The sequence below is a fragment of the Sinocyclocheilus grahami genome, unplaced genomic scaffold (genome assembly GCF_001515645.1).
Source record: "Sinocyclocheilus grahami isolate Dianchi unplaced genomic scaffold, SAMN03320097.WGS_v1.1 scaffold1291.1, whole genome shotgun sequence".
In the NCBI taxonomy this organism is placed as follows: domain Eukaryota; kingdom Metazoa; phylum Chordata; class Actinopteri; order Cypriniformes; family Cyprinidae; genus Sinocyclocheilus; species Sinocyclocheilus grahami.
In genome coordinates, this window is record NW_015506470.1 from 60,185 (window position 1) to 72,232 (window position 12,048).

Here is a 12,048-nt window from a genome sequence, read left to right on the forward strand (position 1 = left end):
ATCAGAGGGTAAGCGTACTGCAAGCTAGCCAAAAAACTCAGCGCATCAGAGAGGCATAGTGAAGGGCCTATGCTCACCTGATGCAGCTGGTGCTCTGGGAAAAAACAGAACTCAACTCTCACATGAGAGGAGAACTCCAAATTCAGAAAGAATAGCGTGCTCATAGGCAACCCTTTGGTAAAAAGGGGAGCGCTGCTAATATTACCACGAGAGCAGCCCACGGAGCGAACCCGGGCGCTCGATAGGAAGCAGCATGCTCATAGTAACCCTCAATGGTGAGGGGAGCGATACTTCCAAGTGTGTCAATTAGAGACACACTAGTTAAGTGGAGCCCAAGGTACCAGGGTCTAACCAACTCAGAGAAAGGGAACGAAGTTATAATGTGTAACCCTTACCGTACAGGATTTCAGAAAGTGCACAAAGTCTAGCGTGCACACTTACCACTTATGTGGATTTTGGAAAGTGCGCAAAGTGCTCAGCGTGCACACTTACCACTACTGTGGATTTTAGAAAGTGCACAAAGTGTTCAACATGCACACTTACCACTATGTGGATTTCAGAAAGTGCACAGAGCTTAGCGTGTGCACTTACCATAGCATGGATTAACATTTCAGGCATCTGATCACAGATACTCTGAGGTACTGGGCCAAACGGGAGAGGCAAGCTCAAATATGACCCTCTAAAGTGAGGGGAGCACTGCCTGAGATAGCATACACAAGAAGGTTCTCGCAAATGCCACCTATACTTCTCGCTCGATGCCTCAGCAAGAGGGGATATCCTGGAGCCCAGACATCCAGGATTTTTTTGCAGTGTCGTGCCGGGGGCCTGATGATCAAGAAAGCTCCCGCAGAAGCCTCTGACCTGGCCGCATGATCCAGGAAGCATGAAGCCGGAACCAGGGCTATCATACCGGCTGGACATAATGTCGAAGAGTGAGGTAACATTGCAATTCGAGCACCTGGTTTCTGAATCCAGCAAAGGTGTGCTCACAGAGGACCTACCTTAGAGGAGGACAGAAACACACAGGTCCCGGAAACACTGCAAATAAATCTCACAGAAGGATTATACACACATAACCACCAGCACATTAAATACATATAAATACACACATATACTGTATATATATATATAGAATGGATCATAATCACCCACCATGGTTCCCGCGTCAGAACCCCGTTCCAGAGGCGATTCCAGAGAAGCCTCTAGTCCGGACCATCAGTAAGGTGGTTGCTATGAAGTCATAGAACCAACCAAAAACATCATAGGTCCAGCATAGGAGACTGTAATGCAGGAAATTCCTACCTAACCTCGGTCAGGTGGAGTGCTGGTGGTCATAGGGGAATTAGGAAGGGGAAGAAAAGGGCAGATGTTAAAACCCGAAACGAAAGCGCTGTCGCCTTGTCTGGATCACATCCCAAAGGTCTTGCCTACCTCCCTTTGACCCGTGATTCCTCCTATCTCGCGAGTCGTGACACTAGCCTTCTGTGCCCGTCTCTGATCCTCAGACCGAGACAGTCGAGGTCCTCTCTCCTCCAACACTGTCGTCACTCCTCCTTTTATCCTTCCGGAGCTCCTCCGTGGGACTCGAGACCTGTGAGTGGCGCAGGTGTCGCGCATTAGCATTTACTCCACCGGCCTCGCTCCGTTCCCACGGCTCTTGGCCCCGCCCCTCTCGTCACTTTACAAAAGTTCACCCATCCACTTTCTAGGAAATGATCCGTAGGCCTATATTTTAACCCTCTGAAGTCGACTAACGCGGATACGCGTTTTGAGGCATCTTCTCCTGATAACACCGAAAATAATTTAAATTACACTTTCAGTTTTGATCTTACAGATAAGAACAATACATCAATCGAATCTGTAAAGGGTCTACTTTTATTTGTATACACACATAATAACAACAGAACTTTGTGCATTTATAAAATAAAGAAAACAAACAGGGTGTGCTGTCTGCCGCCTTGGTCTGCGTGATCTTTATTTAGAAACGAATCATTAAAATGAACTGTAACTCAGCAAATACTCAACAGAGAGACATGAGAGCTATATCTATAGAAAGCTTGACATGTCTACTTTTAAACTAAGCAAATATTATCGAAAGCAAATATTCTGTGATAAAGTAATCCATATGAAACCAACGCGATGTCCAGTTTTTCACATCTACCTTCATTATCTCTAATGCGACCACGCCCACGCGCTGAGCGCGCTATTGATATTATAATCATCCACGTGAAGCGCGCGGCGTGTAAACGCCCACATCACAGCAAACTAAAATTTTAAAGTCACTGAAATAAGGCCATAAAACACATACAGAACATTTGTTCACAGGACTATTGAGAACAGATCTTGAAGTCTAGAATTTTTTCATCAGAATGATGTGAAAATCATCTTGTTTACTCACTCACAGAAAACAATATATTGATTTAAATTTTCTAAGACACTTTTTGTGTAGAAAAGGAATATGCGAGGGGGCGTGAATGGTCATGTATAATGAGTGATTCACACCTGAGAAGACAAAGGCCTGCAGCTCATTATGCAGGCCTTTGTCTTCTCAGGTGTGAATCACATCATTATACATGACCAATCACGCCCCCTCACATATTCCTTTTCTACACAAAAAGTGTCTTAGAAAATTAAAATCAATATATTGTTTTCTGTGAGTGAGTAAACGAGATGATTTTCACATAATTCTGATGCAAAAACTCTAGACTTCAAGATCTGTTCTCAATAGTCCTGTGAACAAATGTTCTGTATGTGTTTTATGGCCTTATTTCAGTGACTTTAAAATTTTTGTTTTTCACTAAGCACGCATAAACGTTGTTTTCTCAAAAACACAATCACATACATACATGCTGCTCACATATTATTGTAGCCCAGTTTGTGCTGATTATGGTGCTACTAAACTTAGTCATTAAAATGTTTATTAGCAACTGAAAAAAGCACAAATGTCAGGACATGTCAAAACTTCTCCAGGGCCCAAAACACCCTCAGACCCCAGAGGGTTAATGTTCATTTTTGCATCATGGACTGTGAAAGAAATTAGGGTTTTCCACTTTCAAATTCAGGACAGTTCAATTCAGCTTGATTCACAATGAAATTTAATTTGATTCAGTTAACAATTTGATTTTGTATATTTTAGGGGTTTGGACCTTTGGGTAGACAGCAAATTAATTAAATTCATGATTCATAGGTTTTTATTTGATTCATTAATTATTTTTTTCAAATTCAGAACAATTCATTTCAACTTGATGCATAATGAAATTAAATTAGAGTTTCAATTAGATGAAATTCTAATTCATTTAACTATTTTATTCTGTATATTTTAGAGGTGTGAATCAAAAGAAACTCCATCTGAACATGGAGATTAATTTTTGAAAAATGTTTGACAATTTAACACATTTGCAGCAATTTGATTCAATTTGATTGGTTTCAAAATACTACCACTACAGACCTACAATTTCACTAAAACAAGCATATAATTTACAATCTAAAATTACCATTTGCCATCTAGCTAATTAACTAACATTTGTGTCACGAATTTGGTCCATGGACTTCCGTTTATCCACCACCAGAGGTCACCCTTTCCATTACATTGAGTCTCGCACAACACAAACAGCACCCCGCACTACATATCCCATCATTCTTTGCACGATTTGCACACTGCACTGATTGCACTCATTGCACACAGCTGTTTCTAATCACCTCACTCACTATATAACACCCACTCTAACCACCTTTCTCGGCGGAGTATTGTTTAGCCGGTACCCCTTTCCGAGTCTCCGTGTTTTCCTTGTTTAGCCTGTACCCCTTTCCGAGTCTCCGTGTTTTCCTTGTTTTGCCTTGCCTGTTTTTGCGGTTTCTGATCTTTGCCTGTTTTCCTGGATTTTTCCCTCTCGTCTCGCCCCTGTGATTCTGTCTGCCGATCGGTGACCTACGCTAGCCCTAGGACTATTCTTGTGTTTTTGCCCGCCATATACCTGCTTGCCATTGTTATACCATGTCTCTTTAATAAAAGCTTGCAGATGGATCCACACGTCTCACGTCTCGTCAGCCCCGTTACAATTTGGTTTATGGAAAAGGAAAGTTACAAACATTGTTTGAGGCCTCAACAGTAAGTTTAATTAAGATGAATTCTCTTTCCTCTGTTTCCTCAGCAAGCAAGATGCTAGTAAATAAATAATAATAGTAAAGAATTTTAGTTATTACTAAGTCAAAAAGAAAACTCTGAACAAAGAGACACTGATGCCTTGTAATAATAACGAAAGGCTGTTCTTCTTCAAACATCACAGTAGTAATGATAATGGGTGATATCACTTTCATAATGACCTCAGCACTACCAGTTTTTGAGAATTTGTAATTCTGTTCTCCTCTTCAACTTCTTAGACGCAAGTATGGCCAAGATTGCAGTTTATTGTTCTAAGAAACGCTCAAGTATTTCCAAGGAAATTTTCTAGCTAGTGTAAATGTCCTATTTAAATTTGTGTAATCTTTTCTCGTAATAACGACATCTTTTCTCGTAATAACGACATCTTTTCTCGTTAAAACGTAATCTTTTTCTCCTTAAAACACGGTATTTTGTACGTGACGTAACAACGTCAGCCTATTTCAGCCATTTAGAACTGAGCTGCTTGGGGTTGCCAACCCGGCAGCCTATTACGGCAACCTGTTAAAGTCAACAGTTATCAAAGTCAACTGTAATAACGTCAACATGGAATTTTGGAGTTTTCTTCAAAATCGTGGGGTTTCAGAGGGAGATATTCAAAAAATGCAGCTGGACAAGGTAAGTTACTACGTAAGTTACTGAATTGTGCTAATGCAAACTATAAAAAGTTTTGAGCCAGGGGTGTAAAACTAAGTTCCTGAGGAGCCACAGCCCTGCAGAGTTTAGATTAAACCCTGATTAAACGCGCATGATTAATCTAATCATGTCCTCCAGGCTTATTTGTCCTCCGTGAACATTAACTGAAAATAGGATTTAAAAATAAACTACAATATGTTCGTTGCACGCAATGTGTAGGCTACTTTTAATAAATGTGTTTGACTGTCATTCATATCTGGTGTAACTAGTTCTATATGGGATTTACAATACATTTATATAATAAAATAAATGTATATTATAAATAAATAGTGATAAAGATTACAGTTTTTTTTAAATGGTATTAATCCGTAAATTCAAATTTGATTTTTTTTTAAATGAAAAAATCTGTCTTAATGATTGATTGATTCAGTCATTCATTAAACAGATTCGTTCAAACGGTACTACAGAACAAGCCAAATGACTGTCTTTTATGAATAGATTACGAAATTTAAATACCATGGATTTATTCAGTAACAAGGCACTGTTGTGGGTTGCTCATACACCTTCTGCTGTGGCTTTGATTGGAACTATTTTCATTTGCAAAATAGAGTAAAACATAATGTAATAACAGGAAATAAATTAAGGAATAAATTCCTTGATAAAATAAATGTAGTTTATTTTTTATAATATTTAATCCGGATTTTATTATTCGTATTACACCCCCACCCCTTAATTTATCTTTTTATGTATGTGCGCTTCTGTAAGGAAAATGGCAACAAAAGTGAATCACATGCTACAAGACAGACTCTGCTTGAAAAGCTAAGACAGAAGATGGGAATAAGCAACAGAACAGAAGCTGATGAAGATTCTTCTGAGAATTTCGAACCAAAACGCAGACGGCACTTGAAGAACAACAAGATGGCTGAGAAAACAAGAAAAATTGAGAGAGGATGGTTTCACGAGGGTAAACAAGTAAGGAAGTGCTCAGGTGGAGGAACTAGAACCATTGCTATCTCTAAAAATGCAAAGAAATCTGATATTTTAAGTCAAGCAAAGGAATTGTTCTTCCCAAGAGGAGTGTCCAAAAAAGGTCTGTGGGAGAACTTTAATCATCATGTTTTTGATTTTCAAGAATCAGAGCTTGAAGATGACATTACTGTGGGAGAACTCTACACAGTACTTAAAATGGGAATGCTAAGATTTTACCTGAGATGTGAGTGACACTGAGACACAAGCAGAATTGCATAAACCACAAGAACAATGTGAAACTCCTATCATTTCTGTTGATTCAACTGACTTCTTATCTCAGTCACCTGACGTTATAATAGGCCCATACACAGGTGAATATATGGTATGCCATCTGGATGACACATTGATTTATGAACCGATGCACTTGCCTGTCACACACGACTCTGACTTTGCAATCACTAACATAATTTATCCATCAACAAGCGATGTAGTCAGTGTGATTGATTCGAGTTTGACAGAAGAGGCTTTCAGTCCTGTTGCAGATCAAGTGGAGGATGCAGCTCATGTAGTCAACTCTTCAGGTTCTGAATATGAGCTCCTGCATGTAACCATAAAACTGCATAGGATCACTCTTTTGGATGAGATGACTGGCCAGTTTAAAGACCCAAGGATCATGACGTACAAATTGAAGTACAGTATCATAGATGAATTGGGAGCGGATGAAGATGGTGTATCCAGAGATGTGTACTCAGGCTTCTGGTCTGAATTTCTGGATCGTGCAGCTGAAGGGGAGGATATGAGAGTGCCATCACTCTCTCCAAAATGGCAGGAGGAAGACTGGAAGTCAATCGGAAGAATCTTGGCCAAAGGATACAAAGACCAAGGATATTTTCCAACTCGTCTGGCAACAGCTTTCACAGTGGCACTCATTTTTGGAGAGCATTCAGTCACAGATGAAATGATGATTGATTCATTCCTTTTATACCTGAGTCAGTCAGAGAGAGATCTGGTCTCCTGTGCCTTAAAAGAAGATCTCCTTGGAGATGACAAAGATGAACTGCTGGATCTTCTGGATCGTTTGGGTGTGACCACCATGCCAACACAACAAAACCTAAAAGAACTGATGCTGAAAGCTGGACACAAACAGATCATCCAACTATCTAAATATGCTTTAGACAACATGTCTGAAGAAGACAAACATATTTTCAGAGAAACCTTCAAATGTCCAGTGGACGTTCTACAGATGTATGAAGACAAGAGACCAACAACAAGAAGGTTTTTGAAGTTGCTCGAAGGCTCACCTCAAAGTCAAGCAGAGAGCAAGTGTTTGCGTTTCCTACAGCAGTACATCAGAGGATTGGATGTAGTGGGGCTGAGGAAGATGCTCAGGTTTGTAACAGGCTCTGATGTTGTTTGCATCGACAAAATACAAGTGATTTTCACATCTTTGGATGGACTGGCAAGACGACCAGTTGCTCATACTTGCGGTCCAGTTCTGGAGCTTCCTTCCACCTACAGCTCTTATCCAGAGCTGCGCTCCGAAATGGAAAGTATATTGTCAAGTGCACATGCGTTTGTCATGGACATTGTCTAAATCATGACCTAAATGTTGACTGGAACATATGGTGCTGATTTGTTATTGAGGTTTTTTTTGTTATCATTACCAAAAAAGAAGAATGTTAGAGTTAATTGTTAAGAATTGTTTTAACTCATTTGTGTTTGCTTGATAAATCCATGGTTAGGGGTTATTGACAAATGGCTACAAATTAATGTTTTTGTAAGTTCATTGCTTAGATTTGTTCGTATTCAGTGGATAAATTTAGATAAGCATTCATTTTGTTTTAAGTTGAACTGCTTACTTTTTTGTCATACCTTCTAATGTAATTAAACTAAAACCTTCCTCTGTCACAGTTCATGTTAAAACATTTCAGTGTGGCAGCTAATGGAAATTTTCTAAAAAGCCAGGGTTAAATTTACAGTTACATAAATAGAGTAATAAATTCGTTTTTTGAATCAATTTGTACTTTATTACATTATTTACATCGTGTATTTCATATTTCTCTTTAAAGTTTCATTACAACACCAATTTTCTTACAAAGTATGGTTTCCTCTATGCATTTAGTATTTTTACTATGTGTGTGTGTGTGTGCCTTCTCAAATGATACACCTTATATATACTGAATACACATTGAATGCCATTCATTGATTTACGTTTCTAAATTAACACATTTTCTTGCAGTTACGAAGATACCCAACAGGTTACCTGGTACAGATTACTATGTACAACAAATGCAAATAAGAAAAATAATATGATATTGCAGATGAGCCACAGTGTCATGTTACAATGGTTGCTTACATATTTGAAATTATACAGCTCCTCAGAAACAGGTACAATTCAATCGCTTCATCAGGTGTTGTGGGTGGATGAAGATGGTTCTCTTCCATGAGAAGACAGGATAAAGTAAAAACTGTCTCATCACATGAGTATGGCCCTCTCTGAAGGCATTCCTCTCTACAGGCTTCTACAGCCTCCTGAGAGACAGGCTTCAGGTAATCTCTTGCTTCAAAAAGTTGTGGGAGGTGATACATCATGAGAGGACGGCCATTGGGATTCACAGCATTTCTGCAACGACGAATTCTGTGAGTATTCCACAAATGCAGGACTTGTTGCAGCTCTTCCTATAACAGTGAAATAAACAAACACGTTCCATGATTTCATTAGCAGAAAGAAATATAATCTAAAGCAGGGCTGGGCAACTCTGGCCCTCAAGATTCAGCTAGAGCGTTTAGCTCCAGCCCTGATCAAACTCATCTCTGCTTTTAGCTTTCTAGCATTCCTGAAGACCCTGATTAGCTTGTTTAGGTGAGTTTGATCAAGGTTGGAGCAAAACTCTGCAGGAAAGTGGATCTTAAGGGCCAGAGCTGCCCATCCCTGATCTAAAGTGATTTTTAAAGAATTACAAAAATAAAACATCTTATAAAGACCACTAATAAAAAGGCCTAAACCTGCAGAATTATATACCTACATACATTATCTTACATTTAATGTGTGATTTACATAAAGCACCGCTTCAAGCCGAACACATCTACAGTTGATGACGAACATGATGCAGGGCATTGGTGTAATGCAGTTATATGCTCGTAAAATTCAAGATATTGGGGGAAAACATCCCTGTATTAGATTTTGTCTCATATTTATGTAATTTATATAGTTAAGCAATATCACACAAGGCTAAATCAATTTAGCCTATTCATTAGGCTAAGTCCAATGTTTCTATTTTTGGAATTATTACTGGACACATTTCATTGTCTTTTCAAATATGTTTAATTGCCTCACATTTAACATTTGAAGCGCTTTTTTTAAAACTTATAGCCAATCAATAAAATAGTCCTTATGTATGAATCCCTAAATCATTGATTGAAAATGAGTTGGTTCTGAGTAAAAACACTATAAGCTTTTATTTATTTATTCATTCATTCATTCATTACAGTTCCAGAGTTACCGGTTAGAACGAAATAAAACATTAGCTTACTGCTCCGAAACAAATGTCATTTAAAATTATATTTGTATATTTAAATATTCATTTTATTAGAAAACGTTCATGCTCCCAATGCTGGCGCTGTCAACACATCACATTCCGGCAGCTGACAGAAGAGCTGCAGTGAATTTTCTCATTGATTTGACACAAAAAAATGATATATAATTAAAATGTATATAAAATGATTTTATTTACAGGTGTCATATTTGTGATTGTTTAATGCAGGATAGTTTTTAAGGATAGTTAATCGTTACCTTCCTATATTTGTTATGAAATAAAATCCGTTATGAAGAATATTCTTTATGAAGTTTATTTAGGCCTATTATTCATGACGAATTTTAAGAAAAAGTTAAATGTTTTTAAATGTAAGATAAAATAGAATTGGTCTATTCTATAGATAGGCCTGTATGTAGGCTAATTCTATTTTTTCTTAACTTTTATTGGACTGCAGATCGAAATAAAAAAATAATTTTGGATAATATCTGTAAAATGAGAATAGGACTATTTTCTTTTTTCGACCCTAGAAAAACAAATAGTCTAAAACCATTTAACTTGCAATGTTATTATGGAATAAAAGAAACATCAAAACAAGATGTGTAATTAAGAAAAAATAGTTGACAAAATTACAAAATTAACGATGAATTAGGCATATGTTAGACAGTGAGATCATATCCACTACATAGCCGCATATAGCCTACAATATACAATGAGCTCAACCAATAATGTATTAAAGACCAGAAAGTACAACTAAATAAATGGATAAATATGGAAATTAACACATCTGAATACATAAATATAAAAATAAATAAACGTTAATAAAGAATAAACTAATTTTAAAATATTACAGAAAATAATAAATGAAGAGACAAAGTAATATAAATTCAGGATTAAACGAAGTTAAAATGCATTATATAATTCATTTTAATTACATTTAATCCTGAATTTATTTTGAATTCTTCCTTTCATTTATTATTTTCTGTATTATTTCTGTATACATAGGCTACATATACATTTCTGCAGGTTTGGGCCTCCATACTGATTTTGGAGGCCAACACTTTTGGGCCTAATTTTAGGCTAATACATCAACTTACTTCAATGATATTCAGACAGGTGAACAATATTAACTGCTTGTCCAGGAAACCACCTGTGAAGTAATCTTTCTCCTTCAAATCCTGGAAACGATTAATCCAGTACTGAGCGTGCTGTTTTCTCATGAATGCCCACCAGCTCTCAATGCGCTGGTTGCTTGAACCATAGATGAAGCAGTTTTCTGCATATTCGTCGTGGTCATCATAGCGTAGGAACTTCTGCATTTGTTCCACATAACAGTTCTCTGTTCCCAGGTCTGACCTCATTCTGGCTGGTGTCCCCATCCTTTGTCCAACTTCATTAATAAAATAGCTGGAGATTACCTTCGGGTCAGAATTAGTAGAATAAGCATGGAGCCAAATTACCATCCTAGAAAATCCATCGATCGCGCCGTTGATGCAGATTCCAAAAGGTTTCAGTTTGTCATAGGAGTCCATGTGCCATATAAAATTGGGGCCAGGATTTACATACATCCGACATCTTAAGCGATTTCTCCTTCTCATTTGTACTCCATCGGGATCCAGGATGCCTAATAAATGGCGAATTACACGTTGACTGACAACAAATCCATCTTGAATACACTTTAGATGTAGTAGTTTATATCCATGTAGCTTTCCATAACGGTCTAGTTCATTCATAATGCTACTTCCAATAGATCTGTTTGATTCTTTCGTCTGTACAGTCTCAGATGTTTAAGATGCCGACGTAGTGTTCACATACTAATAATAATCCTATCGACGTGGCTCAATGTTAATAAAATGTCTTTGTGACTTAAACCGAGGAGAAAGTAGAAATAAATCAGTACATTTAAATGTGCCATGACTCTAGCCCAAAAAGCTGAAAACTTTTACCGTACCAGTATTCCGTAGGCTATGGCTGAAGAAACAAAACGCCTGTTACGCCACGCACGTCGTTTTAACTAGAAAGTTATGTCGTTATTACGAGAAAAGATGTCGTTTTAACAATAAAATTATATCGTTATTACGAGAAAAGATGTAGTTTTAACGAGAAAATATGTCGTTTTTACGAGAAAAGATGTCGTTTTAACAAGAAAACATCTCGTTTTTACGAGAAAATATGTCGTTTTAACGAGAAAAGATGTCGTTTTAACGAGAAAAGATGTCGTTAAAGCGACATAATTGAGTGGAAAAAATATGTGTGCGGCAGCAATGCGTCACCGTAGCTCTGAGAGTCACTTCATTAGCATTTACCGTTTCATTTGAGAAATCTACCGTCATATCACATACATAAATTAAATTAATGTTTTATGCCTTCATCTGATTACCAGAAAAATTAAGAACATTTTATAGGGCCCTATTATTGTTTAAAAAATGACCCAATACAAAAAAAAGAATAGGTTTAAAATACAGGCATGTGGTTCTTAATTTCTTTTTATTAATTCACCATTTGTAAACTGATGTTTAAAGTTTTTTTTTTAGAAATATCAATAGCATTTGTATTAAAACTATATTCACTGAATGTAATAAAAAAATCGAGAATCGAATCGAGAGCTTGTGAATCGAAATCGAATCGAATCGGGACATCTGAATCGATACTCAGCCCTAGTCCCTATTACGTCTTGTGAGGCAGTAGTAGAAACTTAAGAAACTGGAATGTGCAGATTTATTCCGTGCAGCTGTCTCAAGTCTAAAAACA

The 12,048-nt window shown here is 37.4% G+C and overlaps 1 pseudogene; it reads right to left on the bottom strand.

The window, feature by feature from the left end:
• Nucleotides 1–7,913: 7,913 nt before the first annotated feature.
• Nucleotides 7,914–11,110, bottom strand: LOC107568905 (uncharacterized; annotated as a pseudogene).
• Between the last annotated feature and the right edge of the window lie 938 nt (nt 11,111–12,048).